This window comes from Falco peregrinus, chromosome 3 (genome assembly GCF_023634155.1).
Source record: "Falco peregrinus isolate bFalPer1 chromosome 3, bFalPer1.pri, whole genome shotgun sequence".
NCBI lineage: Eukaryota > Metazoa > Chordata > Aves > Falconiformes > Falconidae > Falco > Falco peregrinus.
Genome location: NC_073723.1, coordinates 21,301,861 through 21,320,885, shown reverse-complemented (window position 1 = coordinate 21,320,885; position 19,025 = coordinate 21,301,861). Strand labels below are relative to the sequence as shown.

Here is a 19,025-nt window from a genome sequence, read left to right as displayed (position 1 = left end):
CTCATCAGTCATGAAGCCAGAAATTACAGAATTGCAGATTTTAAAGAATAATAAAAGGCACCATAAACAACTCCATCTCTCTGGTGACAGGAAGGACGTACTTGACCAGTCTCTACAGCATCCACACTAATGATGGGGACAGCAAGGCAATGAGATGCACACTGACCCAGGAGGACAAGGGCATCTGAAAGGGTTGTGCGTAGGGGAAAGAAACCACTTTTATCCGCATTTCTCCAGAAAGCCCAAATGATAGAACACGGGATGGAAAATACCAGTGTGACATTCTCAGCAGCACAGTGTCTCACTACCAAAACCGTCCCGTTAAGTACAACTGGAGCATTCCTGCAATAAGGTATTACCGCCCCCAACTCAAGAACAGCACAGCTGTTCGCTAAAGAACAGGCAAACAATGCATGAATCTGGGATAGAATTAACCCAAGCAAAACGAGAGGTTTGCAAAAGGCTACTAGATGCAGTAAATCAAAGAGAACTGAAAAAATGAGTGGCTGTAGAGAAAAACTGGGAGGTAGAGCTGACTTCCCCTTCTCAATATTTCTAAGGAATACCAGTGCAAAGTTTTGACAATTACAAAGCACATTAGCTAATCATGAAAATTCATCAAATATGTCATAAGTGACAAGGCAAGAGTACTTGACTGCTAAAATTGGATGAGCCACAAAACCTCCTGACAATCACTTACATAAATCACAGGAACATATCCATCATTTGACACAGAAGGTGTTTCCAGAGAGTAATATTTTCATGCCAAGAACAAGAAAGTTTGTATACCTCATTTGGAATCACACCATATTTTGATCATTACCATATCAAAGCATTTCAGTGTACAAAATGGGGTTTGCTTTTGTGGTTTAAAACTGAAATATTTGCAACTGAAGCTGAGGACCTTCCCATCCACACCAAGGCAGCATGATCAAGGCAGAGCTGCATGCCAGCACCTCAGGACTGCCACTTCCATGTAAGTAATGGGGACTGAACAGTAAATGCACATGTACACTACGCCATGACACTTCGATTCGGAAGTAGCACCAGATTACAAATGTTAATCCTAAATGGTTTGTGACACCACTGGAACAAAAGAAACAAAGAAGAAGGTTTGTTCCATTTCGTTTCAAGGACTGTACACATGGCATTACAATGTATCAAAAGTTAAGAGCATTTAAGCGAGCGCAATTGTGATTCTTTTTTTTCCATATCTTAGGTTCTGGGTTTGCATCTGTAACTGCAAGTGTCCTAGTTCATTTTGTTGTTGTTTTTTTAACTTGTTTCTTCCCCACCCTCCCATCCCAAGTATTCCAAATATGAATTTATAATGTCATTAATATGAAATTTCACTGCTACTTAGTACAAATACAAATCCAAGGAAATAACCTGCAATTGACTTGATGATAAAGTGTTCTTTGCTTTTTTTTTTTTTAAAGGAAGCCCTGCTCACGCCCTGTACACTCTTCAGAGCTGATCTAGTCATCAGCCAGAACTGCTCTGCTCTTTAGACATTTGGTTGCATTCACCCCACACTGGGTACTCTCTGCATGCTTCCTATTACAGCAATGAATGCCTTCTTTTTCCATAAATCCCAAGTGTAGATCAGGAAACAGCACATGGACTTACATGGGTTAGCAGCTTACCGGCTTTAGCAACTGAGCTTCACAGAAGGCATGGGTTTCCCTTCAGGAAGGGGTAACAGACAAAATACAGTATGTAGTTCTGCATGCAAAGTAAGAAGAGGATGCAAAGAGCAGCAATGAAATATATATTTCTTGACACATTATTCCCAGAAGAAATAACCTGCCATCCACAACTTCTTACCTTCCTTCTGCATTTTTTTTTTTCTTATTCTGAGTCTCGATAGTAGCTCTCAATATCCAACCATGGAATTTTATATAATATTATGCATCGTCAACATCCTATAGACTTTGAAGATGTCAATGATAGCTTAAAAAATAGCACACTTGTTCTGTTCTCTACCATACTTGAAATGCTGTCAAGAGATATATTGATAATTAAATCTCTGTGTACATCAAAAGACACTGCTCAGCCAGGTAAAATGCATCCAATCCAGCAGTACAATTAGTCTGACAGGACATTCTAGATTTTCTAGCTAACAAGGTCAAAAGAGAAAAGATGGGAAATAACACCTATTCAACTGCAATCATTACTGGCATATGCCTGTGAATACATTTGCTGTACTCCTTTTTTAAATTTAAAACTTGTCTTGCTAGCAAAAGGAGAAAAAAGATCGATTTTATAGTCCATACACTAAAATACAGCATGCTGAAAAACAGATTTTAGAACAATGTTCCACACACCCCAGCAAGACCAGTAATTGTACAGAGGTGCTCAACTTCTTCATGTAAAAATTTCTGCACAGTTGCCACCTATTTGACAATGAAATAAAAAGTAGTTTGTCAATAAAAATAAGGCATCTCCATAAAATAGCATGGGCAAGATACCTTGGCTACCAGAATCACAGGCAGGTGGACAGTTGAAAAACAATTCATCTTCAATTACTTTAAAACAATATTTGCCACCAAATGTACTCAACTAAATTACTGACAGTATATCTGTGCTTGAGCATGCGGAAACATGGTAAGCAGCTATAACTCTCTGACAACCACAGCACTGGTTATGGCCACACAAAGGAAACAAAGAAGTCACTGATATTTGTACTTTACTCTGTTTATGTGACATTATTCCACAAAAGTGGATAAATCTGAAACCTCAGTTCTTTAGATGACCTGCAGGGTATGCAATATAATACAGCTCAGTAATTTTGCTCTTTACCTCTCCACGGAAAGAGAATTACATTTCTCTGCACATGCTGTGATTTATAGCGTTCTGTTTTGTTTGTGCTCATAAATTCCTATTAAGACCATTAAATCATATAGCCACTGATGGACCTCAATTAGCACTGAAAACACACAAGAAAAGCTTTGTTACAAATAGTTAGCTGACAAAAGACATCTTCGAATCCAAGTTTTCTCATACAACAAAACAAATAACCTGATGATACAAAATACAATAGGAAACTAGTTGCAACCTCAACTATGGAGAAACACCCCACCAGTCCATAATGAGCACGGAACTGTCATTTATCCTGAAGCTCAGAATAAGGCTTTGTTCATCCGCTCCACCAGTTCTTTGTTACTATCCCCATGATTGTTTGCAAGCATATTCCATCCAATTAACAGCTTTTAGGAACAAGTATCTGGCCCTTGCTAGGATCTGGCCCTTGCTAGGAAATGTAACAAACCCTTTGGAGAGAAATCGGAACCTCTCACTGAATTCCTTCCCATTGCACAAGGAGTCCAGGCTCCTTCCCACCCCCAGCCCCAGAGGATGGATTTTGTCACGGTCACTTCACTCAGGGCTGAACCCTCAGAAAGCCAGAAGACTCAAATGGATGGCCTACAAAAATTTATGTTCCAGAAATTCATTTGAAACAAGGATATATGGCACAGTTTGAGTAATAAATTCAAATTCATCAAGGGCTAAGGGGTGACAAGAACGTTAAACTTCCATCAACTTTGGCATTTGGCACCACTGTAATCAGAAAACCAAACGAGCCACAGAGCAAAAAAAATTATCCAGTCCCATTTAACAGCCTATCTGCAATCTACTGCCAATACTATAAAATTGGGTGTTTTTTTAAAAATGTATCAAAATGGTACATTAAAATCCATTTAAACGTACCAACAGAAGATAAAGAATTAAGGTTAAATTAATGACCATGAAAACAAGTTAAAAGGTGGAGAAAACAAGTTAAAAGTCTCTGGTGGAAAACCCTCATTACCGTCTTTATTTTCTAGAAGATGTGGAACAAGAAAAATTCCTTTCCAGCATCTCCAAACAGATTATCTCACAGGTTAACATCTTCACTGGTCACACTTCTGGCTAATAATTACAATAGACTAATCTTTTGTAGCAAGACAAACCAAGATTTTTTTTCTTTAAAAAAAAAACAACTTGAGAATGTCCAGTGAAAATTATGAGAGGATGAAAAAAAACCAACAACAAAAGAACAGTTCCTTTTTACCCATTTTACTTCCTGAAAACAGCTGAAAATCATTTTTCAAAATATTCAATTTTAAAAAGCTTGCATCAGTTGGCTTGGTCTGAACCTGTGTAATATGTTTTTAATTAGCATAAGAGAAATTCTTCATGTGTTTTTAAGAATAATAGAGGGATTCAAATAGTAAAATATGAAGTGCAATAATGTACAAAAAGAACTGTCAAACCTTTGCACTGACAGCAAAGTACCAACCCTATAAACCCTAACCACTGAGCACAGCACTTTCACTCTTTGTGCAGCCCTGGAAGGAATGGCTACTTAATGTTTTAAGCAACGCATCCCAAATCAGACAATACTGGTCCTTAAGAGGTCATGGGAAATTTGTAACACAGCTAAGGACCATATAACATGAACACCTTTAACAGCAAGAACATCCTTAATAGCGGGCTACTTTCTGAACAGCAGGCAGTGGGAGGAAGGAACATTGCGGAATGCCAAGGAATTAAATTTGCCTGTTGGCAAGAATGCACCAATTTTTGCTTTAGACGTAGGGGTAAAAATAGAGTGAGAGAATGTAGCCAGACCACGGCCCCTGGTCCACAGCTTATAAAGAGCAAGCTAAAGACTGTAAGTTTTCTTTTCCCTTCTGATCTGATGAAGCCATGGCCAGTTTAGGCCTTGGGGGAAAAACGAAAACTCCAGTACAAAGCAGATAAATTCTTAACTGCAGGAAGAGTCAATCCTGCAGTTATCCTGGTGATCCAGGGATTTATAATTAGTGGCAAAGAGCTATGAAGAAGGAAAAACTATAGATATATTTGCACTGAACTAGCCATGGGGAACTTTTACAGAAGAGGCTCTGCATTTTCTAATATAAAAGGAAAAGCAAAACAATAAGCATTCTAATTGGAATCATCTCTTATAAATTAAATATCCAGCCTCTCTCTGACTGAAAGCAATGATCCGCATTCCATTCACAAACACTTGCAAGCTTGTGAATCTTTTAATTTCCAATTTTCTCCACCTGACTTCTGGCATTCATCAAAAGTAACACAAGTTTCTACAAAGGGAACTGGCATGCATCACATCGCCTTGTAAAAATACAATCAGGAATCAGGAAAGAACAATACTTGACTCAGAACTGCCATCTTGTTGCAGGGAGATGGCCATGCCTTCTTTCATAAGTATGCACTTTAACAAATTTCTGTAGTTCAAATAAACCAACTGACCTAATTAGCAGACCACAAACCACAGGACAAACAAGGGAAAAGTCTCCTCGGCAAGTGTGTCTGCCTTTCCATCAGTGTCTAGGACCATACTAGGTTTATTCCTTCAAAAATATTCTACACAGACCATACTTCGACTTAGTGTCTAGAAATACAACTATTCCCTTTCTGGGGACTTTAACAACGTTTTAGGGGTGGTAATGAAAACGGTTCTGATGGCAGCTTTTTGAAGAGGAAAGGATCTGGGTGAGACACTGTCAGTGGCAGGTAGGCTCCCGCGCCTTCCTCCTACTTCTTTCCACCGATTTAGCACATCCACATTAGCAGATGGAAAGACGACAAAGATTTATTTGCTCATAAACACCTCTCAAGTCAGCAGCAGACAGCTGCCCTCTATCTCCGGGAGAAGACTGACAGGTACATCAAATGCATTTGTCAATATATATTGATACCCGCTGCCTCTCATCCCCAAGCATCACCTCTTCCCCACTCCATGCCATGTGACATGGAATTTGACTTCTCCTCAGGAGAAAATGAAGAACACGTACACTCACATACATACATGCGTTTGATCCATATAAGCTCAAGACACAATGGTTTCACCTGACATTTGACAGCTGCAGAAGACAGCCCAGCCACTCCAAAGTGAGATCAATCTCAAACAAGTCAACAACACTAGAGGAAAAAAGACAGACACGCTTTCAAATAAGCAAAACACCTTGATCAGATGTGTGCCAAGACTCATGTAATTTCAGAGGTGCAAGAGATCTGGTTCTGAATTTCGCAATTTGGAGCTCACGCCAGGCCACCTCTTCCATCTTCTTCCACCAGCTGTAGCCTTCAATCGAGGCTGACTACAGCTAACAAAGTCATACAATTTAGCTGATCCAATAAAATAATCCAGATGGGAAAGATCCTTCCTCAAATGCCTTGTTATCTTAATTAGATAATAGAGTTTTAAAAGTTCTTTTGTTCGGGCTGCTAGGAGGCAGACACATACACATGACTCATAGAAATTATTATCTGGGCAAAGTTCAGCTATCTCCTTGCACCTGCATCTGATTTAGCATGACTGTTTCTGGCTTCTTTGCTACCTGCTCCATCAGCTCCTTGAGATTCTGCAATTTCCCAAAGCGGGGCAAAACTGTCTCACACGATTTCTTCGTGAAACTGATCTTTGGAAAAGGTCTCCTTTGCCTTCTCTGGAATAAGCCTTTTCTTTCAGCCCCCATGCTTTTCACTCCAAATAAAAGAGGCTACACATACTAACCAAGCCAAGAAATGAAAAAAGGTCCAGATGGTTTAGTAAGGAGTCTGACATGATTACAAGAAGTTTCCAAAAACTAATAACTTTCATGGGCTAAGCTGTGTCCTACATTAGCAGAATGATTTGTTTTCCATGATCTCCTTTGGCCTTTTGAAACCTCCCAAAAGCTGCACATTTCAGATTGTAATTTGCTTTGGGTCCATTAATTTCTGCTACGTTCTTCACAGAAAATGCTTCTCCTCCCCTTCACAACAGACGTTTCAGGAATCTCCTTCTGTTTGTTTTCTGAGAAGCTCCACACGTTCTAGATGTGCTTCTCTAAGAAAAGCTCTGCTGAACAGGGCAACCACATGTAGACACAACTAGGCTGGGCAAGAGGAATGGTACTTAAAACTGCCTCAAAATAAAACACAGTAACAACCACAATATCCACAGCTTATACATGAAAATAATGTGATGAGAGAGAAATTTGTTAATTAAAGTTCTGGAACTTTATTAGGCATCCACTGATGGAATGAGAGGTTTAGGATGGGTCTCCTTTTTATCTGAAAGCCAGGCACTGTAGGTCAGCTATACAGGCTGAGTCAAGAGAAAGGGATGTGTTTCCCCAAAAGCCAGTTCATTCCATCTGTCCATGGCCACAGTGACATGGGTGTAAACCATGTGGATACCACCAACCTGAGCACAACCAGCCCCTGGCACTGCCCTCACTTTTCACTGCCTAGAACAGGACCCTGATTGCCCATCCTGGACAAGGTGTTCATGTTTCAGAAGACTAATTCAGAGCAATACAAACTCTCTTTAATAGCAGGTACTTTATACATCTCAGAGATGCTATGCACTTTCATGTACAGATCTCAGCAGGTGTTGTATACAGATACTGAAAGACATTACTGATGGAAGGAGCACACACCAGGGCAGCCTACTTTTGTGATGTGCCAGTGGCACACAACCAACACTCACCCAGGTCTGTCGGTCAGATGCAACAGCCTTAAGACTACTTTATGCACCAGAACAGGCACATATGGGCATGTTCTATAACATTCTGTACAGCTCACCCCTGCGCTGTTTGGCACATCTGAACACAGACTGTATAAGCAAAACAGGAGCTATCTAGTGATAGAAGTGTAGTAGCAGGAAACAGAAACACTGAAAGCCACTTCTTTAAGCACAGAAAGACACCTCCCAAAGCGAGTAATTCACTTTCTTCTTCACAGAGCAAAAATTATGTGGCAGTCATGTATGAGTAAAAGGAAGAGGAAATAACACCGAAAGAACTGAGCACAGCCTAAAGCCCATAGTGCAAACCATGGACTTTCAAGTTGAGTGCTGTCTTGAAGAACTACTGCCACTGGGCCAAATAAAGCTGAAACAACCTGTTGTTTCCAGTCCTCAAGGTGACATCTCACAATAAATGGCTCTAAAGTATTATGAAACAAGATTAGCCGCACACACCGTGCATGTAAAATCCAACATGCAACATCAGGTCTCCTCTTCTGCAAAGGAACAGCAGTAAGACAGAGTGCCTGAATTTACTCAGAATATAATCACTCATTTTATTCATCAATCTAGGGCATGCAAATCTTAAGGCACTATGCGAACAGCCTACAACAACAATTTATGACCCACAATGATATTTTAATACATGCTCAAAAGCTAGATATCCATGTCCTCCCAAGTGGAACTGAAATATATAAGGCCCTTATGCAAATACTGAAGCAGTGTTATTAATCTAGAGATCCCAGCACAACTACTGTAGGCACTCAAAAAAAACAAACCCAAAACCAGCCCTGGCATAAATCAGATCAAAACTAAAGTTTAGTAAGATAAACAATATCTGGATATAACCAAACAGGGAAAATACAGAAGGTTGCTTCAAAGTTAAGGCTGTCTGGATCTAGATAACACTGGGTCCATTCTGTGCTTCAAGATATTGTCATTATTATTTTAGCCTTTGAATTTTTTGTAGCTACAAATAAGGATCAGGCTCAAGCATGTCTTCCATCCAGTGACCCAAACACTTTCTGTCCTTGCTGCCTGCCACACTCCAGCTGCAGATCAAGTCCATACCCACCCATCACATTGCTTAGGAAGAGCTCAGTCCGATCACCTGAGCTGCTCAGAAAGGCTGCAGCTTGCTCCATCTTACTTCTGACCCCATGAAGACCTACAAGGCAGCTGGACCTCTTTTTCTAGGAGCTTCAGAGCTGAGCCAAACTCCATGCCTGAACACGTGAGCACTCCCAGCAGAAAGGAGGGCGTGCTATGCCTTAGCCTCTCCATCCTACTGTCTGGATTTGTGGGCAAACCTATTTTCACTGTCAGGTTACGCTAATATTTAGGGCAATAACCCAGAAGCTCAGCTGACATCCAGGTGCACACAAGGGGTTCACCAGCTCTACTACAAGCCAATCTTCCAGCAGAGCTATAAACAGCTGACAGCAGTAGCATCTTAAAAGGCTGCAACAAGATGCACGAAGTCTCAGTGGCACACAAAAGCCAAACGAGGGAGGAAATTCTAACCTCCAGCATGCCTTCAGCCAGACAGAACCAATGATAAACCACAAGAGAAGCCAGATTTTGCAGACATTAACCTGCCAGATCGCATTAAGGTTTGTGAACACAGGTGCCAACAGCTAGAAATTCAGCTCAATAGCCTGACTTCTGAAGGTCTGTAGATAAGGTGAACAGAACTGTCAGAGCAATGCAAGGAGCTAGAGGGAAAGGGTCACTGGTGGCCGTGACAGTGGATCATTGCTGCCTCTGTGTGGGACTCGGAACTGTTCCCAAATTTCCTCTTTGCAGGGGATGGGAAGGAAGGTAAGGGCTGCTGCTTTGGTTTGGATGGCCAAAAAGCTGTGCACTGAAAAGGATAAACCAATATAAAGATGCTGATTTTACAATGCTCAAGGATGCCTGTTAATCTGAGCACCCTCATTACAAAGGGGAGCACTCAAGGGAGAGCTGAAAAACAGAAGGCATCCATTGAGGCTGCCCACCTCTGCCAGAGCCTTTCTGAATGATGTCCTTACGCTTACTGTGGCTGTTCAGAAGCATTATGTGAAAGTGCAGTTACTGTAAAAGAGAAGTCAAGGCAAGAAGGGAAATCTCTCTTACCCACTGCTACATGGTTTTGACAACTTTCATATTCAAATTTCCACAGCGTAAAAGACTTCAGCTTAAAAGCTTCCCTTCACATCACCAGGGAGAATGAGCTTGCGCTTGCAAACACCCAAGTCAGAACTCAACCACAAAGCAAGACTAGAGCAAACCCATGCCCCAGGTATCCCACCGACATCGTGTGGCTGCAGCCCTTTAAACCAACGCTTCCCTTCAGAGCTGTCCCCACTGCAGAGGCACCACGTCTTTGTAGGTGTGACCAGTCTTCCACGCCACTCCATGCTTTGCCTTTGCCCCTCTGAATGGTTTCTTGTCCACATAACCCATGCAGGCGACAACTGCTCTGGGACACTCCCAGGTAAAAATGATGCGTGCTTTTCTAAGCTGTCTTATGAGAGAGGTTGGTGGGAAGGGAGGAAGCATTATAGGGAATTTAATAAAAAGATGAACACACAGGGGCAAAGTTAATGCCATCTGAAATCGTTGGGTTTGCCTTTCAGGTAATAATCTTAAAAAAAAACAACCAATATACTAGAGATATCAAGACAAACAGACACAGAGAGTCAGAGGAAACGACAAAACAAACACATAAACAGAGCAATTTTGGAAAGGGAATTAGCTCTCATAAAACGTTAAGCATGCTAAACTTTAACATGTTGATTTTCTAATACAAATGTAAATTTTACTTAAAACTTAATTTTCTTTGCGTTTTTCCAACACACACATTACAAGCAAGTTGTTGCTGGTGGGCTTACTCAGCTATGAACACTACACTACTGCTATCACTAAGATCAATCATGCACTAAATTGCTACTGAAAATATACTCTCTCTTCTCGCTTTATTTCTCCACATGGTTAAGCTGCTATTTTCCGCTGTACATTTTTTATGCAGGGAGTAACTGCATTTTGAAGTCGCCTGCAACTTAACCACTAGTTTTGCACGAGGGTCAATATGAAATACTTTTTTCCTATACTCTGATGATACCAAAAGCCGTGGCCAATATAAACACAGGTTGTGGCCAGGTTTTGTTTGGGACTGTGCTGGTTAACCAAGGAGTTAGCAGGCTCTTAAAGGGACCTGCATCCACTTTCGTTGGTTTTCACTGGCAGATGAAACCACGATATTTTCCCTCTTCTCTTCAGAACAGGCAGATTTCACCTACTTCTCTCATGAAGAAACTAATCAAACAACGATTACACTTAAAAAAAAAAAATCGGCAAAAACTATCAACCATCTAGCATCACCACTCAAAAATTAAAAGATGCTTAAACAGAAGGTTCACAAAGCCTCTGCTTGACTTTGATTTATCAACAGCGAAAACTCCAGGAGGAACCTGGGCACCCTTTAAAGGTTTCCAGCCTGTTAAGCAGATACGCATGAGTGAATGGGGGGCTGTAGGGTCAGGGGTAACCCTGTGTCAGGTGCTTCTGATGCTAAAAACACCGGTGGACCTAATGACCACCTTAAGGATATCTGGAAAGGAGGTTTATTTTTCTAACAATTGTTTGGTTGTTTGGTTTGGGGTTTTTCTTCCCAATAGATTGCTTATACTTCTCTGCTCTTTTAGGAGATTTAAAATAGGCCTGGAAGACTGAGGAGGTAGGGAAGCAGTGCTGGGTTTCTCAGTTAACTTTTACATTACTGTAGTGCTCTAAGACATACGAAATCTGGTTTTCCCCTGTGGGATACTGAAATGTGAGTTGTAAAGACACCTTCGTTTTAAGGTTTTGAAGGCTTTGAGGCGTTACATTTCTTCGGGCTCACTCCTTGTGAAAATTCATTAGATGCTGAATTTAAATCGGCTTCAAGAAAGCTTAGACACTCTCATTCAATTGTTTCTATCCTCCCACAGTTTACACTTGTGGTAACAAGTCTGGCCCACCGGTTTGTGCTTGGCCCATTGTAAACATGTTCTCCGCTGCATCTCCCAACATTGCCATGGACTTCAAGGACTTGTACCCATGACACTGTCAGCATGCAGATACCTGCCACTGCTGTGTCTTAACACCGTAGCTGTTCTGCTATACAGAAAACACTGCATAACAGAAAAAGAGGAAACAAAGACTGCAGCATTGTATTGAAAACTGAAGTACAAGCAAGGATGCTAGTCATCCCTTTGGGTTTGGTTCAGCACTGGGTTAGCAAGTCTAGGTTTTGTAACACACAGCACATAGGATTTTGTTCTCAGTGGTCTTGAAGACACCTGATTCAGAAAGTAAAGCCTCAGTACCTCTTCTAATTCTCCAGCTCTTTGAAAACACTTATTCTAATGCTGACCCAGCCCTTATGGGTTGGGTTTGGTAGTGTGAAATACATTAAACCTCACGCTCAGACAGAGTAAGGAATACCAAAGAGTGGGTTCGGGGTTGTAACTGGATATGCACATGGCTGTATCATCCTGAGCATGCCAGTCCACCTCCTCATGCTTCATTCGCCACCCGAAAAGCTGGGATAATGCTCCAAAAGTCTACTACAAGGCTTATAAATTAGCACCTGGGCCTTGGCTCAAACATACTGAAATGACCAAAATAGTCGCTTGGTTCCTCTGAAGCTGGGGGTGAGAAGGGGAGGTCTTTTACACTGTACAGGCGTCTGAAAGCATTGACACTGATTGGTAACAACAGCTGCCTTAAGGGAGAGTTTTTTCTCCTTAAGAAAAACAAAGTGGTTATCTCAGCCAGGACATGAAAGCGAGCAGGACAACCTGTCATGCACAACTGCAACCCCAGATCCTGAGTATCTGCATAGGTGGGTACTAGCACTGTACCATACCAGCGGGGCACGCAAGCACCTCATCTTTACTCTGAACAGTTCTCAGAGGACAGACTGTATTATCTTCTCTGTGTAAAAAGAAATTACAATGGCACAAACTGACAGGTCTAAGTTGACAAAAATTCTCCAGCAGAGCTGGGATTTGAACCCGCTTCCAGTCCAGGGCCTTATCTGTTAGGCAAAGCTGCCCAAAAAGATAAACTCTGTTTCCACGTCCTTGCTAACGAAGATTTTCTGTGTGGTTTTTTCCCCCCAATGACGTAACTCATTCTCACTACTGTTTCCCTTGGAAACAAAAATGGTTTTTGCAGTTTCCTTTGCAGTGCCTTTTTTTGTTTTTTGAGAATAATAGCTCCTAAAATTAAGGAATTCTTTTTTGTTTACTCAGTTCTATATGGCTCTTTCTGATAAATGCAGAATGAAAGGCAAATGGAGTTCAACAACCATGTTACTGAACAAACTTGATTTATGGATCCCATCACCACTCTGTACAGACCTGACCCAGTAGCTGAGAAATCTTGGCTTTGTGCTTGGGCAAGGTGGCTCCTAGACCAGCAGCATGTTGGGGTGGTTTTCAGGCTTTCCGAGCTACACTTTTACTCTTTTTCCTCACACTAAGGAAATATTTCCAAAATATGGCAAGTAAAATGGACAGCATACTATCTCCTAGACATCAGTCAATAGCCCCATGTCTCTGCCAGTAAAGAGTGCATCTTTGTATTTGTGCTGATGTCCTTATTTTGGTGAGCAAATTATGATACATTATATCAGAAGAAAACACTTTTTTTTTTTTTTTTTTTTTTTTTAGAAAATATCCACAATAACTGTTTTGTCAACTGGCTTAAAGTCCCAGAGTCATCTAGTTTGGCAATGCAAAGGCCTGGCCACGCTGCATGAGACACCTTACCTGTATGACAGGACCAGATGTAAAATCTCAGGTAGTTTCCGACAAGGAAAACTTTTGATGAACACAGATACACAGAGCAGAGTATACGTTCTGTTTGTCTGAGAACAGCACACTTAACGCTTACCCACAAAGGGACCTTTTTTGTAGGGTGAGCTTCACCTCTGTCTGAAGGACCCTGTGACCTTATTAGTGCAAGGGTTCTCTGCTATCGCTTCTCTCATCAGAACTGTGGCTGGCCCTTGCATCTCCACTGTAAGGTCAAAAGTTATTCAGAGGTGAACATCAATAAAGAAAAAAGATTCAAAATTTAAGAATCAAATGTGCTACACAAGCATGTCTTCAATACTTGGTTACCAAATACAGCAAAAGAGGGCAGTGGAAAACCAACAATCAACTCTGCAAAACCAGCAGAGGTAAAAGGAGAAAATGAAAACCCAGCTGACTCTGAATATACAGCTCCTAAACTATAGCTTTAGGTTTACAGAGCAGGTAAGGTGGTGTTCCATGACCACCGAGCTTACCTGCTAAGTTCACAGTAGAAAATATTAATATTCTTGACTGTTCGCCTCTTCATAAGCAATTACAACATGAATACAGTATGGTCACAAGCAGATGAGGAATTAGGAATGGCCTATGGCAAAGTTTTGTTCAGACTGCAGCATCTGTGAAAAGTACATCTTGCAGTATTGCTTATCTTCTGCCAAAAGTCATAGAGCAGATCCTGTTATGCCTCACTCAAGTTTATTTCTTTTTGGAACCACTAACAGTTACAAAGCCATTTATAAAATTCAGTAAGAAACAGTCAATTATCTTCCTTTCTTTTTTAAAATTATATTAAAAATAGAATGTGATAAAAGTCTAATTTCACTATGTCAAGAGTGCTACTCAAAATCAAGTGCTAAATTATTATTCACTTTCAATTCATCACTTTTGCACAATTTACATACATCAAAATCTCAATAAAAACAACCTCACAAGGGTTGTAGACAAGGAGAGACATGAGACCTGGACAAGTCTGAAAAATAAAACATGACCATCCAAGCCAAGCTTCTACCTTTTTCAGGCTGTAAACCTGAGTCCTAGCACCTCAAACCAAAACTGAAAAGTGGAAAAGTAAATATAAAAAATTTCATCAGTTGCAATGAACTGCAGGAGCAAATGTTTTCCATTCTGTAAGCTTAAGTTCTTTTGAATTAATTTTTACTCATATGCCCCTAAATAGCTAGGAAGCCAAAATTTATTTCAGCATACATTACCCTGCTCTTCTTGGAGGTGAAGAAAAGAAAGAAGGGATTGGCAAGACACATTTAAACTCTAAAATAATCCTTTAAAATGACATTTTGCCAGGACATTCCTTTCAGTGTAACACAAAAGAATTAATGCAAATAGACCGTACTTGTAAAGAGAATTGAAACATTCCTATTTTCTCTCTGGTGCTAAAACCTTTTAGCAGAACCACTGTAAAATAGTTTCATTCAGGAACGTGACCACAATACACCAGACTCCTTCTTTTCTCATTTCAGAGATACTGAAGCCCTTATTGCTCTAATCCTCCCGCAAGCGTCGCACTGCTCGTAGCCCACCCCATTCCAAACAGGGATGACACAGACACGCTGGCCTGCCTCCCTCTCTCACCCCACTCCCCTGTTCACAGCCCTCTCCTCTCCCACACCCAAACTTTCCCCAAAATGAAACTCCTGCAGCTGGTTTCAAATCACTTCTGCAGACCCTTTTCAAGCAGATGGGCACCTTGAGCCTGCTTCCCCAACGGAGAGCCAAGAGGAGACACATGCCCGGGGTTGCTGCGACGTGCCCACGTGCCAGCTATGCCACCCAGGCTCGGGAGAGCCATCCCGTCCCCGGCAGAGCACTCCCGTCCCTGGCAGAGCCGTCCCGTCCGCGGCAAAGCACTCCCGTCCCTGGCAGAGCCGTCCTGTCCGCAGCAGAGGTCTGTGCGTGCGGCCAGCTGCAGGCTCCACGCCATGCTTGCTGAGCAAACCCCGGCTCCATACCCAACTGCTCACACCTCGCGTCACCCCGCTGCCCCCCAGCTACTTTGGGCCATCCTGCCCAAGGGGGTTTAGCTCCTGTCACACAGAAAAGATGGAGAGTAATGGGTACAAGTTACTCCTGGGAAGGTTCTGATTGAATACAAGAGGGAAATTTTTCAGAATGAGAACAATCAGCCGTTGGAATAATCTCCGCAGGGAAGTGGTAGATTCCCCACCATGGGACACCTGGAAGATTCCAGCTGGACACGGTGCTGGGCTAGCTTGAGCAGACCATGCTTTTGCCAAGAAAGGTTGGACCAGATGATCCTTGAGGTCCCTTCCAACCTGGTATTCTATGACTCCATGATTCCTACACACACAGGCTCTACATGGGACCAGCCTGTGAGACACCAGCTGAAAACTGATTTTTTTTTTATTTTTTTTTTTTTACCTGATCTATGGCAGAGACCTGGAAAAAAGATGCTACTGAAAGACAAGTGACTGATCAATTGAAATGAAGACCCTTAACATTTCTGCTCCCTCAGGTTTTCTTTGTGATGTTTCCAGGGAGCAAACCCTCCCTAGCACAGGGGGTCACCGCAAAGCCAAGATGCTACTTTGATCCACCTATGAAGTAATTTGGCAGATACATGGGATTTAAGTGACATCTAGGTCTCACACAACACGGGGGAAATCCAGCTTCCCACAGATTAAAACCTTTATTGGATGTTTCTCTGCATGGCCCAGAAGCATTGCTCTCCAAAATGAAGACCTGTATCTGTCTGACAAGACTTGGCTACTGAACAACACACCACAGTTCATCCTTAAGGCTCTGCAATATTATTCCCATTAAACGGCATTGTTTTCCAAGCAGCCTATACAGCCACAAGAAGCTACAATTTTCTCTGGGTCTGTCAGCAAGATACTTTCTAAAATCTGTAGCCCAATGCAGGAGGGCTGCACTGGGGACCACGATAAGGTTCCCATGTTCATCCTTTTCATCAGGTTTCAGAATCCAAAGGAACCTTGCAGAGAAGAAACATAGAAAAGAGCATGCTAATAACTGCCTCTTCCCATGCCCTCTTAAAGATTTTTTTCTTTAAGCTGTCCTGATTTTCTAAGCTTTAAGATTCCTCTTTAAGCTGCCCTGTTTTGGGGGGTTTTAATTATTGTTATTTACTTATATATTTAGATTTCGCAATCCCTGCTCTGTGTAGTTTGGAGCTGGCTCCCGGGCAGTCTATCAGCCATGGCCCAGAGCAATCAGCAAAATCAGTGTTCACCACTGCCTCGAGAAGAATAATGAGCGACACACTACAGAAACCAACAGTGAAAACCACCACTCTGTAGTAAAATCCTCAAAGACAAGAGTTTCACCCAATTTGTCTGCTTCTCTTCTTCTGTAAAAAAGAAACCTTGCTTGCCAACCAATCACTTGATAAAACCTCCCCCTTATTTTAGCTGTTCTATCTATTTGTAATATTTGAAGTGCTAGAGAGGTGAAGGAAAAGGGTAACAGATATTGCACTTCTTTAAAAAGTGAAAGAAAGACAGCCAAATTCTGTTTTCATAGTAAACTGGCATAAGTAGAATAATGTGGAATAAACCCCACTTTTGAATTTTGTGTATTCTGGTTTTACTGAAAACACAATCTGCACGTTTACATGGCAGTCATGTGCAATATCTATACTGTCTATAAGATTCAGAAGTTAGAGGCCCACTGGAAAAAATAAATAGATGGTGATTGTTTGATTCAGTGACAGCACTAACTATGCATTTACATTTTAACTCATTTCTGTCTGAAAGGTGAAAGAGGAGATCTGTGTTTGTATCAGTTCACAAAAAAAAAGGGGGATAAAAATGCTTCATTTCCTTCTTCCCACTTGACAGTGTTGGGAGTTTATGGACTTTTGAACTCCTCAGGTAAAAAGCTGCCAAAGTTTTCCAAAACCCTGCATGCAGCTGCAGCAGCCTCTGAACAGCTGGGTCAGCCCATCAGTCCCTCTCCAAACTGCGCATCTCTATGAGGAGCACATGGACACCCGTAAAATATCAGCTTACAAAGTCAGGTATGTATGCAAAAGCTCATAGGCACTGCCTTGCACAGAAAAGGGGCTTTTAATAAGCACTTTCAGTATTAAAGCAGGGCAGTCACATTATAGTTATCCTAACTAACTCTGGTGCACACTTTGGTGGTACCTGAACCCATGTACAACAGCACAAAGCGAAATTCTTTCCTCTTCTTGGGAAGATAGAGGAGGGAAGTGGGACCAAAGGCTCTGCTCAGCAATCTGGATATTGGGGGCAAACGAGATTAAAAGAAGACCTGGCTTATGAAAAGATTTCCTCCTCCTATCTCCAGTTACCGTAGCATAGATCTTCCACACAGCATTCAAACCCTACTAAAAAAAGGCAGACTCATTTCATAAGCTGTAATTTCATAGGTCCTGTACTGTACTCCTCACTGTGGACCACAAGCACCGCTCGTAACAGTACGCAGTACACAACCACAGTGATCAGCAATTTTTAGAGATCAGCTCTGCAAATCAACATGCTCACAGAACCTGTGACTTACAACAGATTGATGGCCCCACTCTTATTCCTATAGACCATCTGCCACAAAACCAAGGGCACCAGGAAAATTCTAAGGGAGATGGGAAACAGGGGATCAGTTCTACATGCCAATGGGTATGCTTGCCTGCCTGCGAGGGTAGGACAAAGGCAAAAACACTGGGGGAAATTTCTGATGCCAAAAGAACACAGAATGGCACCTCTGAACTTTGTCCCTGTACAACATCCAAAAAAAGCAATGGGGAAAGCTGTTCATTTTCCAGATAAATTCAGCATGTAGCTTTTCCACAGGTATTGGAAATAGAAATATTTGTTCTGCCATGAAAGCACCACCTCTGCTTAGGCTGGGTTTAAGCACAAACCCAAACCCATATTCATCTAATCCAGGTACAAGTAACTACAACCTGAGCTAGCAGTCACCTAGTCTCTCTGCAGAGGTCATGGTCAAGCTTTAGGGCCTGAGTCATCTGACCTATTTTTTAATGCCACATCAGGACGAAAAGACTTGCACTCTGGAGTGCACTTTTCTCTCCAGCAACTATCACACAAATCCAGACAACCCACCTTGAACAAAACACATCCATATTTCATGTGTCCAGTTTATTTAGTCTGCAGAACTAATACTCAAAAGGCCATAATTCCAACCATGCTAAGCCTTAACACTGGTCACAGTAAATACCAACTTGGGGTATGACTGGTAGGGATATAACCGGCATCATCCCCTGCCTGGCATCAGTCCCTCAGACACACTAGTCCTGCACCCCCCTCTCAGTGCTCTGGGAAGGGGCTGGCAGGATAGCTGAGCTCTGATGGGCTGCAGACAGTGTGAATACGCCACACTCAATGCACAGCTGTCCCAGGGCTACCTCAAGGCATGCACACAGGATGGATTACCAAGAACATCATACTTTTGCATGTTTCCTCACTTGTAGACACTGAGAAGGGCTTCGTTGGGGCAGAAGATAACCCCTTTCCTCTGCCTCCACTTTGCTGGATTAGATAGATTCACTCGCACACCAGTTACATCTTCAAGTTCAAGAGAGATTTCCCTTTCTCTTGACTGTTTCTTGTTACAGGAGATTGAGGGAGCAGGACACCTGGGGATCAGATCTAATGGATTCCAGCACAGAATCAGAGCCT

General features: G+C 41.9%; 1 protein-coding gene across 1 annotated transcript in view; it reads right to left on the bottom strand.

The window, feature by feature from the left end:
- The window catches only part of EXT1 (exostosin glycosyltransferase 1), a 187,293-nt gene that overhangs the window by 134,483 nt on the left and 33,785 nt on the right, over window positions 1–19,025 (bottom strand). The window lies entirely within an intron of this gene.